Below are 20,271 nucleotides of genomic sequence, written 5' to 3' on the forward strand. Positions count from 1 at the left end.
GATCCAACCATGGCCCCTTTTATTTACACCCAGGCATGATGTATGCATGTACAATAGCCAAATTAACAAATATTCTAAGCCATTGTTGAGTACAGATTATGGAGTCAGCCGTTGTTCTGCTGTGTGCACCAGCTTTGAAAGAGAGCCTTTGTAAAGGAAAATGGCCTGCTGTTTGTATCAGTTTCCCTCCCCAAAATGAATTCTGCATTTCTCCCAAAAACACACACTAGGCCTAAGTCTCCCTCTCACAAAGGGGCTCTGTCTAGGTGCCTTTGCTTAGAACACAGATTTTATTTATCAAAACTGAGCATGAAATTCAGTACCATGTTGATACTTTACATACAGAACATGCTGCTTCTCAGAAAGCTAGGATAGTGGGAACAGTGAGGCTGGGGTTCCTTCTCCTTTAGGACTTGCCATGCATTCCCCTGCCATGGCACATCCTTCCACCAGCTCAGGCAACCCAGCTAAGTCACTGCTAGCACCAAACTGTCCCTCACAACAACAACAACAAAATCCCATGCCTTGCTCAAAACCAGAAGAAAGACCTTTGAGGGAAGCAGTAAAACAGCCTTTTGCAGACATTATATTGAAGAACAGATAGTGAGACAGGCCCTGCAGATGGTGGAGGGCTACTTCCACCCATGCTGAGCAGGCTAGAAGAAAGCTCAGAGAAATAAAAGGAGCTGTACTGGGCCACACCAAACTTTCCATCCAACTAGCCCCACATTTAGCCTCTGCAAGTAGCCAAACCAGATGCCTCACACTTGCTAGTCCTGTCTAAGTACGGCATATAATGATACCCACCCAAAATACCTCTCCAGCCTCCAGCATTTTGCAGCTTAGAGACTTCCAGAGCCACAGGTTGTATCTTAATAATACTCGGTCTGTTTTTCTTCTGTGAATTGGTCTTCAATGAGTTTTGACATCTGCAACATCCTGCAGCAAGGCATTTCACTGCTTAATGTCATGCTATGTGGAGAATAACCTCCAGTTATCACCTGTCTTGAACGTCTCTTCTACTAGGTTTCTCTGAGATTCTGAACTCTTTTGCTGGAGAAAACGCTAAATAACTGTACTGTGCTGTGCTGGATCCAGCCCAACAACATGTAGGGCCCAACCCTTTGCAAAAATCTTTTCCCAGAAACATAAAATTCTTTTTGCCAAATCTGCAGCTCCAGTATTCTGGGGAGTGCAAAGAGACTGGAGCTGTGTCATTAATGTAGTAACTTGGCTATAGGTAGCTGTTGTAACACACATTTTAAGGTGGATGCTCTTTCTCCCTATGGCTGCAGTTTGCTCCTCCAAAGGACCAACCACCTTCTGTCTCAACGTGCATGAACTACACCATGAAGACAGTATACAAAGGGAGAAAGGAAGCCACCGGTGAACCACAACAAAGACATGAGATGTAGGCTGATCCCAACGTGTTATTGAGGAACAAGGAGGGAACCGTAGGATGGGAGACCTACGGAAAAGCACCCCACCCCATGTGGTAAGAGCAGCTCTCCTCGGTCACCACCCAAAATGAGAGGGCAAAAAATGTACATGTATATCATAGCCTTTCTTCATTCCTGCAGGATACAGAAAGATTTGTAAGTAAAAGGAAAGGAGGATTTAGGACCAAAACCCTCAGTGGTTGCTGAAACTGGCTTCTGCTACTGCAGGCAACCCCCTCATCAATTGCTTTTCATACAGCAATGAAACTCCCTTTTAACTCAGCCTAGGATTTTTGGCCTTTCATCTCCTGACAGAAATATCACTTTTCTGACCATTAAAGAACCTCTTCCCATCTCCAGTGTAAATGCGTTCGTTTCTCATTAACACCCATTTGTTCTCGTGCCAGTGCAGTTCACAGGCTTGAACAGCTGGGGGGATTTTGTTCCTGCGTGGCACTGACACCTCTCCTGAAACGCTTTGAGATGATCACATCCCCTCTCAGCCCTCATTTTGTTACACTCTATCAGCCAAGGTCTTTTAATCTCATGCTGTAAAACACCACCGTCATTCCCCTTCTCAGCATTTGTTCCACTTTAAATTCCCCATTCTGGAACTTAGAGAGAATTACCTGCAGCATTTCAAAGGACACTCCTGGCTGAGTTATTAGCAGCGAGAACCTGCACTCCAGCCAGCCAGACATAAAAGCAGAAGGCTTTCCTACCAGAGCAGGAAACATTTCCAAGCTCTGGCAGGCCGATACATCTTCACAGAGCCTGGCTATGAGGTAGGGGCAGGGACACATCACCTGTACCCACAGTTTGGCTGACAAATGGGCATCCCATCAGCGAACAAGATATGTGGGTAAACTGCCTGTAAATGTTCTCTCCTGAGTTTGTAACCAGTCCCTTGTCCAAGGCAAGTGACAGAAAGTGGTTTTGCTGTACCTAAAGGAGCATCAGGCACCCTGAGTAAGGCAGATTTATAGGGCAGCCACAGTTGTATCAGTTAAAAAATGGTGACCTGTTTGTCCGTGCTTTGAGGAGATCAGTGTGCCTGAATACATCAGCACCAGGACTACAGCGCTTTAAAAATCCCATTAATCAGAAAACACATTCATTAATCCCATATAATGCACTAAACTGAGATTACATGTGTTATGTGGAAATCGGGGGGTGAGGAGAAAGAGGCTTTAGCCTCTTCTTTAACTGCAGTGGACCTCTGTTCTAGAAGCTTTTAGCCCCTTTGATACCACGTTTGAGATGCAATCACTGTTGCTGTGGAAATAAACATGATGGCACATAAAGAAAAAAAAAAATCCTATCAAGTGGGGACGAGGCAATGGGAGCAAATGAGCCCTTATGAAACAAAGGGCTCTCTCATTCTCCAAGCACCACGTCTAACAAAACAAAATATCAGGCAGAGTGACTGAAAACACCTTAGAAAAATTGTCTGTGCTTAGCTGTGTTATATAATGGGACATCATCAGATTGTTATCTAAATTACCCAATCTGAGGCATTTCACCCATTCTGTGTTTCTAGGCTTCCTAAATGTTCTTTTTTTTAATCTTCCTCCCATTACAACCTCTGAAAATGTGTGCCTAAATCCTCATGTATGTATGCACTGTTATTGACTTACCAACGCTAGATTGCTCCCCAGTCTCCTTACTTAATCTCCTGTGGCTCCGGGAACACTAAAACACAAAGATTATTGTGTGCTTGATATTGCAGATAATATCATCATCTTTGAGTCTCGAAACTCTCCTGGGGCCCCTCCCTCAGGAAAATTCAACCGCTGCTACCGCTTTGCAACTCAAAACCAGAAAGCCCTTTTCTTCTGCGCTGTGACCTTCGCTGTAAGCATTGCAAAGGGCGGGAGTGAAGGAACAAATAGATCCAAAAACGCTTCTGTGCAGCACATGCTCTTAACCTCGACTGCTGCTGGAAATGAGTTCTGCTTTAATCCAAGCAGGGACAAACACAAAAACAGCTCTTGTCATGAGACCTTGGGACTACAATTCCTGCAGCTGTGCAGTAATGACATTCTCGGTATGGCAGATCTCTATCTAAACCCCAGCTAATTGTTAGGAAGAGGAATGTCTGCACAAACATTCACGTCTCACATGCATTCCTGAGCTCTTCTGCAATCCTGCCTTCAGATCAGAAACCCCAAATGTTTCAGCACTCCTGAGGGGCAGGGCACTAAGTAATATACCAGGAAGATGACGTGGATCCCAGAACAGTAGGAAGAAACAGATCAAGAGAAAGGAAAAATAATAATAATAATAATAACAAAAAAGTCATCCAAATGTTGATGAAGATAATGTAAATACAGAGCAGTAAAGGCTGAGAGAGTTTGGGCAGTACTTTGCTCCACTGAAAAAAATGATTTTTAAGAGCTCAGTCCATCCAGGGCAACAATCCCCCTGAGCCTTCCAGCTGCTGCAGCATTTCTCTTGATCCTTCCAATCCTTTTTGCTGTGGGACAGAGAAACAAGGGGTAGCCCCACTATGGAGGCACCCAGCCAGGGCTTCCCTCCCTGCCAGGACCAGGTGTGTGCCATCAGCTTTTTCACCCAAGCCAAAGGGAAAAAAAAAGAAGAAGAAGAAGAAGAAGAAGAAAAAAAAAAAAAAAAAAAAAAAAACAGCCAGAATTAGAAGGGAACAATGGTCATGGAGCATCTTTGGTGTAACCAAAGGGGAACTTGGTCCATGTGGTGGACTTTGCATGTTTGGTGTATAATTGGCAGCAATAAGACCAAATGAAAGCAGCAATAGAGATATACAACAGCACCTTTGCTGCTCACACCTTCTCCAAGCAGGAGATAAGGAGCCCAGGGAAATCTCAGCTTGCTTTTTGAGGATGTGAGGTTTCAAGGAGCAAAGCACAGTGCAGGCGCAGGTCCCGCATCCCCACAGCCACACCACATCTGCACCCCCGGACACACATGCACAGCACGGCTTTATCCCAACAAAGGAGCATTTGTGTGCCTGCTGCTCGCCCCCACACTCATATCTGCTTTGGTCAAAAGTGATTGTGGTGGAAACAAGGGGCATTTCCACAGAAATTCATTTTCACTCCTTCTCTTGCCTTTGCTCTTCACTTCTACGTGATGGTGAGAGGCTCCGTGGTTTTAATTTATCATCCGTAATCGATTTTTAGTGCCATGAACATTGTCCCCCCGTGCTCAAACAAGGAAGCATGACTGTCAAGTGTCAAGCATGAGAGCAAGGATGAGTAAAGCAGTGACGCATGGGGGAAGGGGAACAATACCCCTTGTCTTTTACCCACCCAGGGTACAAGGCCATGGTGAGCAGCACGTCTCCTGCATACAGCACAGAGGCTTCCCTGCTGCCTCCCATGCGGCCAACCCCGCTCACGTGCCAGGGCAGTCCTGGGAGGAACAGAGGCAAAAGAAATGAAAAGTGGGCTTGAGTATGAAAGATTTGGCTTCCCTGTGCCTCTTCTCACACTGAAGTAGCAAAAACATGCAGAGAAGGGAAATTGGCTGAAGCAAAAACAACAACAGCAGCAGAAGACGCGGAGTATTTCCTAAACAACAGATAGATCTTTCAAAATCAGGTTTATATCCTCAGAGAGAGATTGCAGGGGACACATCCATTTTTCCTGCCACGTAGATTTGTACAACAAATTATGTACCCATCTGGGTATTGCATAAGACACCGGTTAGAAACATTTCTTTTGAGTAGAAGAATAACTGAGGAGCCGTGCCGGTTAGCTGCCATCCCTGACAGACGCCGTCTTCTCCCATTTCTCTCTTCTCTCACTAGAAACAAAGCAGTGTTTTACGAGCAACCGGTAAAATCTCAGGTCTCATTTTCCAATTTGAAGCCTCTGAGATGCTCATCGCCGTGTTCCTACCCTGTAACTACCCTCCAGTCTCCCGTAATCGCACTCAGCGGCGTGAGGCTCGGCTCTCAGCTCGCAGCAGCCCTTGCAAAAACACTTTAGCAGGATTTCCACGTTAGCTCTCCCCTTCTCCCCCCTTCCAGGATTTTTCCTGCTGGTTTTTCTCCTCGGATGGCCAAGCCCAGCACGGCAGCAGGGCTCTGCCTGAACACGGAGGGGAGTGACCGGAGGGGAGAGCACCCCGACCCGCAATGGGAAACAAACTTTTCCGCCGAACTGTCCCCACCCGGCTGCTAACAGGAGGCTTAGCTCCACAGTTTCACCCTCTACCCCTAAAGCCAAACCTCTCTGTAACAAATAACCCCCCCATCCCCTCTTTCCACCCAACCCAATCAGAGCCCTTCAGTGACATGGACCGCAGCGCGCATCCCCTGCCCGAGGGGACCCCACTCCCCCCAAAACCTCAACCCCAGCCCCTCCTGAAGCTGGGCTGGGCTCGGGGGGAGGATGCTCAGAGCTCAAAAACTTCCCCCCCGCTTTCCCTTCCCTTCCCCACCGCCGCCGCCCCCGCCCCGCCCCGGAACGGGGCGCGGCAGCCTCGGGCGGGCAGAGCCCGGAGGCTGCGGGCTCCGCTGGAGGCTCCGCGGCCACGGTGAGGCCGGGGGAAGGCGGGGGGGAGGCTGCGGAGGCTGCCGAGGGAGGCGGGGGGGGGGACACGCGTGGGCGCCGCTGCGGGCTGCGGGTGCGACAGGGCGGCGGGCAGGTGGGATGCGGGATGCGGGACATGGGATGAGGGATGCGGGATAAGGGATGCGGGACACCGTGGGACGGGGCGGGGGGTGTAAAGAGGGGGGGGGGGGGGGCGGCTGGTGGAGGGTGGGGGGCTGCGGGATCGCCGTGCTGGGAGCTGCCGGCCGAGCGTGCAGGGTTTGTATTTTTGCAGCCTTCTCCTGGTTTTGGAGGAGGTGTCCCGAGTCCTTCCCGGTTTTCTTGCGTGCTCCTCCCGTCCCTCATCTCCCCTTTTTTTTTGCTCGGTGGCTCCGAGGTGATGGAGGGGCTTCTTGCGACATCAGTGCTGGGGGCTGAATTCCAGGGCTTGGGGTCGGGAGAGGAGGGCTTGGGTGCACTGATCCTGCCCAAGTACCCCAAAACTGGAGGTTGTGACCCCCTCCCTCCCCGCACATTGCCTTCCTCAGATTCCTCAGGCTGGGGAATTTCTCCGAGTAAACACCCTGAAGGCTGTGAAACGCACCCGGGCAGCCTGCGAGGAAACTTCTGGCCTAAGTCAGTGAAAAAGAAAAGTTGGAGTCAGCAGAGCTGCAGGAAGGTTGCTCTTGTCCTACTGAACTTGCTTGGGATTTAGGGCAGCTGGCCAGAAATCCCATTTCTCCCCCAGCCACTTCAGCTTGGTTTTTCCACTCAGCGGCTGCCAAAGTTGAGGTGGCAGAGGGGAGTTGCCGGCAGCTATGAGCCCTTGTAATTTTTTGTGTGTGTGCTGTTATAAGTTAATAATCCTGCTCTAGGCTGCTGGCCAAGAATTTTTGCTTCAAAAATGCAAGCAGTGTACGAGGCCCACTGTGTAAAGAGATCATCTGAATGTGGGACAGGAAGGGACCTGGCAGGTCAGCAAATCTACATGCTCAACGATATGACGCCTTATTGCACGCTGCCGTAATTCATTTGTTCCCCATCTCCCAAGAAGGGGAAGTTTCTGAACTTGATGAACAGATATTATACAATTTCTTCCAATATCCATCCTTCCCTAACTTCATATTTGAGCTCAGTTGCTCAGTTCTCTCTCTCTTGTTCTCATTTTTCTTCATACCCATGTAGAAACAGCAGTTGCTTGCTTTTCTCTCTGCTGCGCAATGCCAAGCAGGCCAGAACTTGCCGTCTGCTTTCGTAAAGCAGGCTCCAGCTCCTGCTGATCCCCAGCAGTCCTGTGCCACGCGTCTGCTCACCGGCTACCCCATGGTTGAGCAGAGCTGTCGGGTGACTCTTCTGCTTCGACTCCTCACCGAGAAATAGATCCCTCACCTGGTAGGCATTGCAATAAACCTCCTCCTTGGGCTCTTACTGTCCTGTGATGGGAGTGGGAAACAGGGTGTTTCATTGCTGAGTGCCCACTTGACCTCTGTATTCTGCTGTCAGAGCTGATTTTACCCTCCCCTCCCATTAATCCCACTTTTACATCACATCCCCATGCTCTGTGCTGGTGCAGTCTCCTCCCAGCTTTCTCTCACTTGCTTCTTCCTGTGGAAGTGTCACGAAAGGAGATGTGGGGTGGGACAGGGTCTTCCTCACTCCCAGTAGTGACCCCGCCAAACTCGGACTGATCCCTTCATCCATGTGAGTAGTCCTCTCCTTTTAGACCTGTACCCTATTTATTACAGATTTTCATCCTCTGTGGCTTGCCTCCCGTTTCACTGCGAGCTGTGCAGCAAGCGGCTGTGCTTCAGAGGTGCTGAAAGCTGAACTCTACCCCTTTCTGTGTACCTGATATGCCTGGTAGATTTCTCGAAGCAACCGAGTAGAAAATTGTCCTTATCAAAGCAAACTAAGTTGCATTTTGTCCCTCTTTCCCCACCATTTACTTCTATGTCTTCAATTATTTTTTTCCTGCAGCGATTATTCCATTGACGAGGGGTTTTTAATCCTGCCATTGTACCATAACCAGCCACGAGCAGAAGATGGGAGTAACTGGGCAGTGGGTGGCAACACAATGCAGTGATCAGGCAGTGAACAATATTTGTAGAGCTGAAGCAGCTGGGGGAACTTCAGTCAAACTCCAGGCTTGTATCGGAGCTCAGATTTAACTCCCAGTCGAATATCCTTGCTCTTAGTGTTTGCAATAATGTCTATCAATAATGATTCAGAGAAAGCAGCACCCACTGAATCAACAAAGTCAACTTGTAGGATCATGCAGTGGCTCGGAACAAATCCAGCTCCGCTCAGTGCAAAATGCCGTAGCGGGTAGATAGGACATCATAAGGAGTTATCCCTGTTCCCTGTGTTAACATTGTGCATTGCTTTTTATCTAACTAGGCGAAAATGAGCCAAGTATTTAGCAGGAGCTCGGTACAGCCTTGCACCACGATGCCCTGTGTGCAGGAGAGAGGCTCCCCAGTAAGCTCAGCGCGTCGGCGTGAGAGTGACTAGGTGCTTCGGACCTAATATGTTATAATCCTTTCGGCATTATTCACCAAGATTGTTCCAGTTTCTCAGCATTGCACATGCAGCAGTGGGAAAGAAAGTACTGCAACAGAGCAGGCAAGCAGTTCCCTATTTCATTACGCCGAAAGCTCTTCAGCCCCAGGCTCTCAACTAAGATGCTAAGACCAAATTGGGAGAAGGAAGAAAACTAGGTCAGATTTTGAGCCTTGGCTTTGTCCAAAGCTTAGGCTTTGTTTTGTTAGGAACAGAGGCTGGTTTCTTGCTGATAGGGCTGCTGCAAGCCTAGGTGCGGGGTCATTACGTTCGTGGCACTTCTCAGTAAGGATCTTAGCCGAGGCTGCGTATCACCTGGTTCTCTTTTCCTAGGAAAAAAATCACCAGCGAGCAACAGACAAGCCTTATAATTGCTACCAGATGTCGTCAGTGGTAGACAAGGAGCTGATTTTGTGGAATTGAATGTAGAAACAAATAGGCAGAGGGTGTGTGGAATTCATGAGCCACTGAGTCATAGCCTGTGATGTGCAGGAGTTGCTGCAGTTAAAAGTAAGTGTTTGTACAGTGTGGCAGGTGTATGTTTGCTGCAGTTTTGTCAACACAACCTTTCGCATCTACAGCAAGCTTTGAGAGAAGGTCCATATTAAACAGCGTGATGATTTTTTCTATTTGATGTAACCAGCCAGTGTCATTCATGGATTCAGCTGTTTCTAGTAGTTTGATACCCATGCTGACATTTCAAAGTGCTGGAAATACTGAAGCCACAGATCAATGAAAATCTTAAGCAAGCGATAATGTTTGCAGAAGGCTCTGAGCATTTTCAAGGTGCTCTGGGAAACCTCCTGAGCTGATAAAGGAGACCTGGCAAAGCCAGCAGGAGGGACTGAGATTCAGTGGTTGGAATTTTAGTCCCAGAATTTGAGTCACTCAGCTGATTCCAAAATGTTTTAAATACCCTAAAAGTAGCATCTCAGTTCAGAAGGGACTTTGTTCCAGCACTGTGTCCAATAAAAAAAAATAAAAAAAAAAATAAGGCAGATTAATAACTGCCAAATCTTGTTGGGAGGGTGCAATGTTCAACTTGGTATGGTTATAGTCTGGTTATGGTTATATGTCACAAGGTGGTGCTATTTTGCATTGACATCCCATTTCTTTTTCTTACCATGACCATTATTTTGCCTTGGCTGAAGTGTAAAAGGTACTAATTCAGGGAAATGTTTAAAGACAGAGGGAGAATTTGCTCTTTGCACTGCGGCTCCATTAGAGCCTGTTGTGCAGGTATCCTTAGTCAATCCTTTGTGCTAGGAGAAACTCCAGTCGATAGGTTGTATAGCTGCTCGCAGCACACCCATGGCTTCAGTGGCACTGATTTCTCCCCACATCCAACATCCAAAGCCTTCTGTTGCCTCTGCTGTCCTGAAATGATGGTGAATGCTGAAATCAAAGCAGGACGCTGTCGATGGCTACCTTGGTGCCGCGTGGCTCATCACGCTTCCAGCTGGGAGAGCTGAGTCACGTTTTAACAAGCAGGGACAGCAGGGGAATTTGCAGCGTGCTGGGATAGCTCCAGAAAAGTGTGGGAAAGGAGGCACCATGAAACCATAAAATCTCTAAATTTAGTTCTTCTTTAAAATGGAAAACATTTACAATTTTAACCGTGTGTGGGTCCGACGCAGCAGGGGGAGAGGCGCCTGTCCTCCCAGCCCTGGGGAGGCTTGGAGGGTCGTGGGGTCTGCTCCCTGCCCAGCTCTGTGGCAGGGACATGCCCTGTTTTAGGGCACATAGTGAGCAAATCCCCAGCCAGCAATGGGGATACAGACAGGGAGGCTGCAGCAGCCCTGCATCCCCTGCCCGAGGCAGTGGAAGAGGATGGCATTGTTTCTCTTTATTTATTGTCAGCTTTGGTCTTTAGGTCTGTTTGTGTTGACGCAGCTAAGGAATAGCTGTTACCCTCCACGATGACAGTTAAATCGCATTATTTTTAATAAGGCAGCTATCTCTGCGCTGCTTCTGTTGTGCTGGTTTCTTCTATCTGGCAACTGTCTGCGTCTCATCATCCTGCCTTTCCGTTAAGTCATCGCGCCGTGTTTGCTGCAAGCAGCGAGCGAAGCATTAGCGTTATCTTCTGATGGAAGCTCTGGCTGGAAACAGAAGTCCCCACAGCATGAGGTCGCTGCTTTTTGGGAACGATAGTTTTCCTCCCGCAGCCCTCCCAGGATCCAAGCCATGGTGGATCAACTCCTTTCCCACCACCTGGCCCAGCTCAAGGTATTTCACCCAGATGAAAGGATGGTTCTTGCTACAAAAGGGCTCACGATGAGGGGCAGCAGCAGCTGCTGTGCATGGGAAGGGATTGCTCTGGGGTTTTGCCCCCTTTGCCCAGCACAGCTGTGAGTCCTGCTGCCGCCACGATGTCAGAGTATGTAACCCTTCCTCCTGCCCTGGGAGGTGGCTGCGATCTCCTTTGTGCACCTCTAGCTCAGGAAGGGCTGGTTCATTCCCTGAAGGAGATTAATTACTTCTGCTATTTAAAAAAAAATTCTTTGGGGTTGGTCAGCTTAACTTTCAAACTTTCATCCACGTGGACATTGCAGTAAAGCAAATATACGCCTAGCCCGAGCAAAAATGTTTGCATGGAAAAAGCAAATGGGGGTTGCAGAATTTACCCAGCAGCGGGCTCTGCGATTTATAAAGTGTTCGTGAGTATGTCTTGTTCTTGACTTCTGTGACAAACAGTGCAAAGTTGAACCTGCCATGAAGGTGAGCTGGGGAGCAAATATTTCTATTCCCTGCTGTGTTTTAATGACTTGTTTCCCCTCTGCTTTACATCACGGCGATGTGGCACTCAGCTCCCCAAGTAGCCTGCACCCGAAGCCTGGCCGAGCTGCTGGGCTGCTTCCTCTGCCGGCTGCTTCCCAGCCTGCTTGGCTCTGTGTGCTGTTTATGCACAGTAGTTCCAAATTTCAGAACAAGCTGTCCAATATTCATGAGTTATTTTGTGTTTATCCAGTCCTGAGGCATCTTTCAGAAGCCTGGGGATAAATTCTGGGTTTTTGTTTTTGTTTTTTTTTATAATTTCTGTTACTGGAAATGCACTGACCCTACACAACCAATTCCAGGCCCTAAACGTGGCCTCTGTTTAGCTGGGAGAAAGGTCAGAGAAAGGACTAGCACAAAGCTGAATTGTTTTACAAGCCTACGTTTCCCAAACCCCTGCTCTGATAATACTTGTAAGCAAGTGCCGGAGCAAACCATATGTGTAGAGATGAATCACATATAAAATGATATCCTAATATTAGTTTTATATTTAGTTACAAGATAAATACAGTGATTTTTCTCTTGAAAGTCAGTGACAGCCCCGTTCTCAGCTGATGTGAAGCAGTGCAGCTCCTTGGACTGCAAACTCACGGGTATGACTGAACCACTGATTTCTTCGTGAAGAAAGAAAAACAGTATCAACACCTTGTTTCTGAAGTGTTTCAGGTTATTGTGTGAGAAAAGCTAAAAGATATGAAAATGTTAAGATACCCTGCTTTTATATTAAAACTGCTTATGTTATTACGTTAAAATACATGGTGGGGCCGTTTTGTCCCCAGCATGAGGATATCTCACTGTAAACCTCCAGGTGGTTGTAGCATATTAAAATCCCTTCACATTAATTATAAGACTGTGGGTTAGAGTTGGAATAAGAGGTTTTAGGAGTGACAGCATTAGTTCCTCAGCTGATGCTGTAGCAAAGCAAAGGGTTAAGCCACTCAATGTGCTGGGATTATTGCATTATAAAAGAGGGACGTCAAACTTTTTCACTCAGCGGTGGAGAAAATAGTCTGAAGGCATCTTTGGAGTGGATTAGTTTTGAAATAATGCTAAGCCAGTCCTTTGCTCTCTGCAAGAATTTATTTTAAATGCCTCAGATGCTTAACTTTTTGAATTAACAATCAGGCCTGTTCTCTGGTTGCTCTTAGTAACATCCAGAGTCGTACCAGCTCCCAGCCAAGTATCTGGGTCCGATCTCCTTAATGTGTGCGATAAGCACTTGCCTGTGCCATTAGGAGTCCTGACTACCACCAGCCTTATCTGAACAATAGCGTTCAGGATGTTTGCTCTCGGGCTGTTCTCTCGGTACGATGCCAGCTAAATGGTTCATCAGCAGCTGCAATGGAAAAGCTAATCTCAATAGGAGGGAGTTGGGTTTGCAGCCTATTTGGGGAGCAGCTGGAAGAAGGCTGCCTCCTAAAGAACCCTTCTGCTGTCCCAGTAGCTTTCTTCATCAGGGCTGTCCTCAAACCTTGCTCTTTAGCTTAGCAGTACGTGCAGCCTTCTGCATCCAACCCTTTCCTCTGTGGACCTCTTGCTTTATACCAGCTCTTCTGGAAGAGCTCTTCCCTGCCTGCAGACCTTCTTCCTCATGCGAGTACGCCTCCTGGCACTGCGTAATGCAGGTATGCAAGATAAATAAACTCAATAGAGAGCCAGTGAGAGCACATACATCCTTTAGAGACCCATGCGTGAGGTTGTACCCTTTGCTCTGGGTAGAACTGCTGATGCAGGGCTTTTTGGTGTGGGGGGATTTTTAAGTCGTTTTTTTTTTTCCAGAAAACGTTGTCATCTCTTGTCCAGTGAAAGCAGATATTTCGTAGCTGTTCATGGTTCTTCCCTGGCTGGAAGCACCCTCCCCAAAACAGGATGTTTTTTGTTATAGAAACTTCCTACCAAAAGAGCTGTGGATTTAATGCTTTAGATATTTAAAGCAGATCTGCCCCCATTAAATACAATGTTCCAGGAAATATGCAAGAGCTGGCAGGAGCAGCATCTTTTATTTTCATTATCCAAAGCATCCATCAGATAAAGACTACTTCAAAAGGCCTTTTTTTTTCTCTCCCCCAGCATCAACTTCAGTGAATGTATTTAGCAGAAAGGCAGTCAGAGGTCTGTGACAAGAGGGCTGGGGAGTGTCAGAAACTTCTATAGGTAAAATCTCCTCCTCATTCTCTGATGAAAAAAAAATTAAGCAAGCAGAAGAGCCATCAGGCAGCTTTGCAGCTCCCCACGACTTCCTGAGGGTTCTTGCTCCCAAAGGAGGGAGCAAAGCCCTGGGTTTACATGGGAAGAACATCACCGTTCCACCCCGTCCACTCCCCACAGCTCTTCTGGACCTTCCTGCCTGCCCCTTGGCATGGGAGCATTGTGCATAGGACAGGCCCTTCCTTTCCCTGTGGGCAGGGGTAAGATTGGGCTCTCCTCGTAAATTTGTATGTCCTCACATGGCCAGACCCCCTTACATGCACTTTCAGCGCTTTGACATCAGTCACTCTGGTTGCTTAACCCACAGTTCTGTTCTCAGATGAATGAAAGACTGTTGAAGAAGTCTGGATAATTTAACCTGGCACCCTAGCTTTTCCCTGCAGATCCCATATCCATGTGCTCGTTCACCTGCCTTCACTGGCTCCACAGGGGCTGCAGTACCCAGCGAACAGTAGAAGTGAATATTGCATCGTGACTGCTGGCTGTGTGGGCAGTTAGTGATTGCCTAGTGGATTATAAGCTCCAGCCAGGATCAACTAAAAGGAACTATCGCAGCAAACCTCCAGAAATGAGCTGCACATCCACATTCCAAAAATCCTTGAAACAACTTCCAAGAAAAGTTGCTGGCACAAGAACTGGTTGGTCACATGAGCGTGGAGCAGTGAGAAGACACTGGTTGCTATACGGAGGAATAATCAATTTCTAAGGGGCAAGTGGGGTGTGTTATTTTCTATTTAATTGGATTCCTGTGCTTCATGGACCCATTGTGCGAGCAGAGAAGCCCCTGAAGATGCCCTCATCTCCTCCTGATCTCGTGATGCATAAGCTGGAAGCAGGAGCCACCATCCAAACCTGCTCATTTTTCTCATCTGTTCACGTGCTGATAGGCCTGCAGAGAGACATTGCAGCCCTGGAGCTGTTTTTGTGCTTTTTAGCCTGATTTCAATGCTTCTGCTCTTTTTTTTTTTCATTTTTTCTCTTTTTCTCTCTTTTTTTTTATTTGCAGTATTTTTTTCCTCTTGATTCTCTTATTTCCCCCCAAACCTGCTCCAAGAACCAGGTTAGCAACCGGTCTTCTGAGGCCTTGGGAATTACACTTCAGGAGTACACAGCAAAGTGAAATTTGTTTGCTGATGTAAAATCCACTATAAATGAAAGTTTACCTCAGATCATAGTGCTTTCTACAGCAGGACGGAGAACTGTGCAGTCATTTCCCTTAGCACTGAATTGTTATGGTGAAACTCATAACCCTCACTCACTACAAGGACATCGAGGCCATGGAGCATATCCAGAGAAGGGCTACGAAGCTGGTGGAGGGCCTGGACCACAAGTTCTGTGAGGAGCAGCTGAGGGAACCGGGGTTGTTTAGTCTGGAGAAGAGGAGGCTCAGAGGAGACCTTATCAAACTTTACAATTACCTTAAAGGAGGCAACAGCAAGGCAGGGGTCTGTCTCATCTCCCAAACACCAAGTGATAAGATGAGGGGAAATGGACTCAAGTTGCGCCAGGGTAGGTTTAGGTTGGATCTTAGGAGAAATTTCTTCACCGAAAGGGTTGTGAAGTATTGGAATATGCTGCCCAGGGAAATGGTTGAGTCACCATCCCTGGAGGTCTTCAGAAACGTGTAGATTGGTGCTTAGTGACATGGTTTAGTGGTAGGCTTGGCAGTGATGGGTTAATGGTTGGACCAGGTGATCTCAGAGATCTGTTGCAACCTAAATGATTTTATGATTCTATCATTATAAAACTGCCTTAGTTAGAAAGCACAGGGGCAAATCCTTCTCTTAAAAGCTAACTGAATTTGGGGCCAAAGGACAAGCAGATCAGTGTATTTCTGGTGCATTGATGCTCATATACTCAAGTATTGAGTTTCCCCATTAAAGCAGTAAACTTCTTACTGCAAGCTCCAGCTTGTGATTTATTCAGGTCGGAGGCCTTGTGCAGCAAGAAAAAAACAGCATTCGAGGTCTAATGGCTGTCACGAGCCAGGTAGGAGGTCTCTGCCAACATGGGCCCTGTTGAAATATTCACAATTTGGTAATAGCTGACTTTGAGTTAGCACCTCCCAAGAGGACGAATGGAGCCATTTCACAGCCGTGCTTCACAAGCTAGTCTCCCCAAGAAAAACAGAAAAGCACAAAGATGTTTTCTGTTTAAAGGATCTTTTAAAATCCTCACAGCCTTCTTGGCCCCTAAAGGCCAGGCTGGGATGAGGTGCAGGGGGACCTAGGGATGCCCAGGATTCCTGAAATTGCATCCTGCCATGGAGACCCCTTGTTTGCTGTGGTGCCCTTCTCCGAGCTGCTGACCTAAGTGTGCAGCCCTGTCTGACATTGCCCTTGTTTAAAGTGTTTTAAGCAATCCTGGCCCTGCCAGCATTTCAGACAGCTTGGAAAGCTTACAGTGTAAAGCCCCGGTGCTACAAGGCCTTGAAGCCAAAAAAAACAGCAGGGCTGAGGCAAGGTGCCGCCCCCACCCTCTCCATCCCACCCTAGCCAACTTTCTTCCTCTTTTTTAGTTTTCTTGCCTTTTTTGTTCTTTTTTTTTTTTTTTTTTTTTTTTTGGTTTGTTTGCTCCGTTTCCTTTGCCAGATCATTTCCCTGCTCTGAGTCACCCCACATCAGGGCTGTTTTGTTAAGAGCCCGGGGACTGCGGCCACTGGTAGATGCACGAGCCTCCCACCTTCCCATACGTAGTGCCCTAGCAGTGGCCAGCACAGGGTGAATGAAGTGGGTGACAAATGACATGCAAATGCCTTCCCTGGTGGCTACAGAAAAGTTATTTGCTTGCACCATTCAGAAGGCTGGTGTTTGCATATTATTAAATGCTGACATCCTGTTGAACTTCTTGTAGCATAAGATTTGCAGACAGTGACTCGTTCAGGGATTTGGACTTTATTGACTGAGGGTTGCTTGGCAGAGAAGGAGAAAATGAGCTGGATTGGGAAGTGAGCACTCGCACGGCTATTTGGAGAGGATTCTTCTGTGCGAGGGAGACGGGAGAATAATTTGGCTTCAGCTCCAAGGTAGGGATTCATTTTTTCTGTCCTCTTGGCTTCCTGTGGAGGTGTTTAGGAAAAAAAAAAAAAAAAGGCAATAAAAGAAGCTTTTTGGCTCTTGTAGTATCTGTTTGCGTGACAGCTTCCCACTGCGAGGGAACTGTGAGAATCTTAGAAAGTTACTACCGCACTTTCCATGTTGCTGGGTAACAGTTTCTGGTTCTCACGTGACCCCCCCCCCCCCCCCAAATCATCCTCATAAATTGCATCCAAAAATGCCAAACGATGCTGGCACCGCAGCTGCGGGGGTGCGTGGAGGTGCTGCCCCTGCCAGAGTGCGTGTGCTGGAGCAGGCAACCACAGACCTGTGGTACGTCCCGTTAGGGTTTCTGTGGGACCTGGACTGCAGTTGGGATACCATGAGGAAGCCCAATAAGACCAGGGTACGGGATTTACAGTCCCTTTAGCTGGCGGTGGTACTGTGCTGTGGTTTTTACCTAGTGCAGGCGGGAGCTGACATCTTCTGTGCGTGGGATGAGTGCTGGCTAACACGTGGCAGCCCTCTGACCCTAAATCTGTGGCTCCTCCAAGGACCTGTGGTACTGTGCAAGGGTGCTGCATGGCTCTCATCTGCTGTAGAAATCTTTTTAAATCGGTTTGGCAGATAGGGGAGACTCACATGTTGCTTTTGGCCATGTTTCCTCGGTGGCAGCAGTCATTTCTGATGTGAGGGTCTGATTTATGCACTGATTTCATTTAAACCTGGCTTACCGGGTTAGGGAAAATCCTTTATCAAGTGTCTTCACGCAGTGTTACTGTTGTAAGTAAGAGGGTTTTTAAACCCATTTAAAGCTAAGCTAGAAAAATCTTTAAATATAAATAAGGTTTTAGATCACACTGAAGATCCTAACATAAACATCCTTGAGCATCTCACTTTAGATTGATTTGTATGTGGTTCCTGCAGCAGCCTAATGATTTATTTACTTGTTTGTTTACTGGGGAGGAAAAAGGCACAGGTGATTATTTTTACCAGTGTAGTTAATCCTGGTTTAACCCCACCACTGCCAAAACATTCGGAATGGACAGATTTACCACTTGTATGAGATGTCACACAATATCATTTCTTATATTTGCCCAGGAGAGAGAAGCTGCACTGGTACACAGCATCCTAATGTTGGTGGGTGAGACTGAATGAGTACAACACGCTCTTTCGATGTGCAAGAATAAGCTATGCTAGCATAATACATACATATTTATACCAGTATGAACCCAGTCCTTTTTGTTTATGCTCTGAAATCCATCTCTGGGTGTTTGCTGATGGAAAAAGCCACTGCAACCTTTGTGCCACCTCCAGCTGATGCGTGGCCCCACTCCTGCCCGTTAACTTCTTCAGTAGGGCAGAGAAGGACTGGGTACTCATTCCAAACCCTTTTCATTATTTTTATCATAAATCACTCATTCATGCCTCTGATACAGGTGGGGATAAAGAATGTGTAGATCTGAAGGCAGCTGAGGCTGCTCTGTCCTTTTCTAGCCATAACCAGCAGTGGGTGGTTGGAGTGCCCAGCCTGGGTCTCAGCAAGTTTTGCTGTGCTCTGTTGGGCAAACCTTGCCTCTGTCTCAGTTTCCCACCAGAATGCTTAATTTAGACACCAATCTGACCCTCGTGTGAGCCCACCCTTGGTTCCTGCCAACAGCAGTGGGCTCACATGAGGGTCAGATTGGTGTCTAAAATGGAGTTGCCCCCCTCTTTGGGTGTGTGGGAGGGTGATCTCATTAGTCTGCGTGTGCCGAGCTGTTCAGACACTGCACGGGAAAACACAACAGTGGAAATGAAAGCAAGAAGAGAGGAGGAACGAACCCTTCAGGTTTTCTGAAGTGTTTTTGGAAAGCGCAAAGCCAGGATGTTGTTTCTTTTTACTGACTGAGCAGTCTGACATGTTGCAAAATACAAAGGCTCTGCACATTCCCAGCAGCAGAGTGAAAACTGGAAGTACCCAGAAGCAAAACCTATCATTAGCAGGCAGCCAAGCAGATCAGCCTTCCCAGTGCCAGGAACAGGCACAGAAGGGAGGGAGGGGCTGAGCAGTCCTAAAAGAGCTTTTCTTAGGGGCCAAGTGTGTGCAGCAGCAGCCTCATTGAGAGACGTGAAGGGCTGCAAGGCAACGAAGGCAGTACATGGGGTTGGGGTGGCTCAACCCTCCTCAAAGAGCAGCAGGCAGCTGCTGACCCTCCTTGCGTCCTTCTGTCCAGCAGCATGGGCACTGGGTCTGCTGCCAAAAAATCAGAGTGGCTTTGACCATAATTTTTGTCCTTTTCCTTTTCATCCAGCTATACAGAGCTGCCCAAAGAAATTCCCCTTGTCACGTCTCCCAGGTCCTTGCTGTGATCCACGTCACCCTGGAGGCACGTAATAATTGAGACAGAAAGCTGTGCTGTGCAGCTCTGTGCTCCGCAACTTCAAAGGATGGAGAAAGTATTGACGTGCCCTGATTTATCCCCTACAGATGTCATCTCCCTAGGAGCTGCTTCTACTCGGAGGAAAGAGGGGCACACAATGCTGCAGGGAAGCATCTGATTCAAAAAGAAAGGAGGAGGAAAGTTTAAAAGTCTGGGCTGGATGGGTGCAGAGAGCATCGCAGCTTTGCGAACCCAATGATCCAGACAGCACCATGAACCCCAGTGCTGCTGTGGCTGGGTGCAAGGGGATGAGCACTTATGATATCCGTATGTTTCACAATGGTGTCTCCTTAAATTTGGCTGCTCGGGAGTATTTTTACAGTCCTTTTTCTCCAGGTGTCATTCCCCATAAGGCCTAACCATCCTCGGAGGATGAGAAGCAAGATCAGGAGGGTGTTGCATGTATTCCAGTGGCTGTTGAGTGGTGGCTGTCCCCACTGCAGGAAGCACAGGTTCAGCATCAGGACGTGTCCGAGGGAGTAGCACCCAGCACCCATGCTCAGGATGTAGCTGGGGAGGGCTTGGGTGCTGCAAGCATGGCCAGACACAGGCTGAGCGCATCGCTTCCACCACTGCAGCCTCCCCTGCGGCCTCAGTAGCAGCTCAAAAAAGCTCCTCATGCCCCTCTGTAGGCAGGAGGCAAGGTGTATTCATTGTATTTGGGTCTAGCCCTTGTCTCTTTTGTTAGGGGGCTTTACTTTCCTCAGCCAGCACAATCTAAATTGCCTCCCTGACACAGCCAAATAGATGCTCTCCATTTTAATCCCTTATCTGGCTCACTCTGCTGTGATCACCTACCTGCTAATAAGCTCCTGTGGTCAGAGATAAAAGGTGAAACCAGCAGCCCTGTAAGGATGTAGCTGAGCGGCGTCACAGCACTGTGCTTCATGGAAAACAGGCAAAGATGCTGCATTCATAATATATCACTCATATCTCTGTTTGTAAACAGATTTATCACACCATCTGCAGAATTGTGCTGCGGTCTCCATATTTATTTCCTTTCCATTTATATAGTACAGCTCCTATTTATTTTATTCACTTTTTGTGGTTACATACATGAGTAGTCTTTTTTTTTTTTTTTCTTCCCCACAAAAAAGGGCACGCTCTCTGTGGGAAAGCATGTTTAATCAACCAAATTTGTTCAGCTTAGTGCATAACAGCACAAGCCATTACTGTTTTGAGATTTACCTGCCTGGGTTTGTTTCTCATCTGTTCACATCTGTATGGAGCAGGTGGGGAGGAAAGGATAATTTAGAACAAATCCACTGGTAAACAGGATGCTCTGTCAGTATTTCCTGTCTCCTGTTGCAGT

At 47.5% G+C, this 20,271-nt stretch overlaps 1 protein-coding gene across 4 annotated transcripts in view; it reads left to right on the plus strand.

Moving 5' to 3' along the window:
• The first annotated feature begins 5,916 nt into the window (after positions 1–5,916).
• Positions 5,917–20,271, plus strand: part of INF2 (inverted formin 2) — a 39,937-nt gene continuing 25,582 nt past the window's right edge. For 3 of the 4 annotated variants that reach the window (XM_084288412.1, XM_084288414.1, XM_084288415.1), the window contains exon 1: positions 5,917–5,960. The gene's annotated coding sequence lies outside the window, so the exon portion shown is untranslated. Of the gene's footprint in view, positions 5,961–16,448; positions 16,527–20,271 lie in introns of those variants that run through there. The other variant, XM_084288413.1, reaches the window with a different exon arrangement.

The sequence above is a fragment of the Netta rufina genome (genome assembly GCF_964035555.1).
Source record: "Netta rufina genome assembly, chromosome: 5".
Classification (NCBI taxonomy): domain Eukaryota; kingdom Metazoa; phylum Chordata; class Aves; order Anseriformes; family Anatidae; genus Netta; species Netta rufina.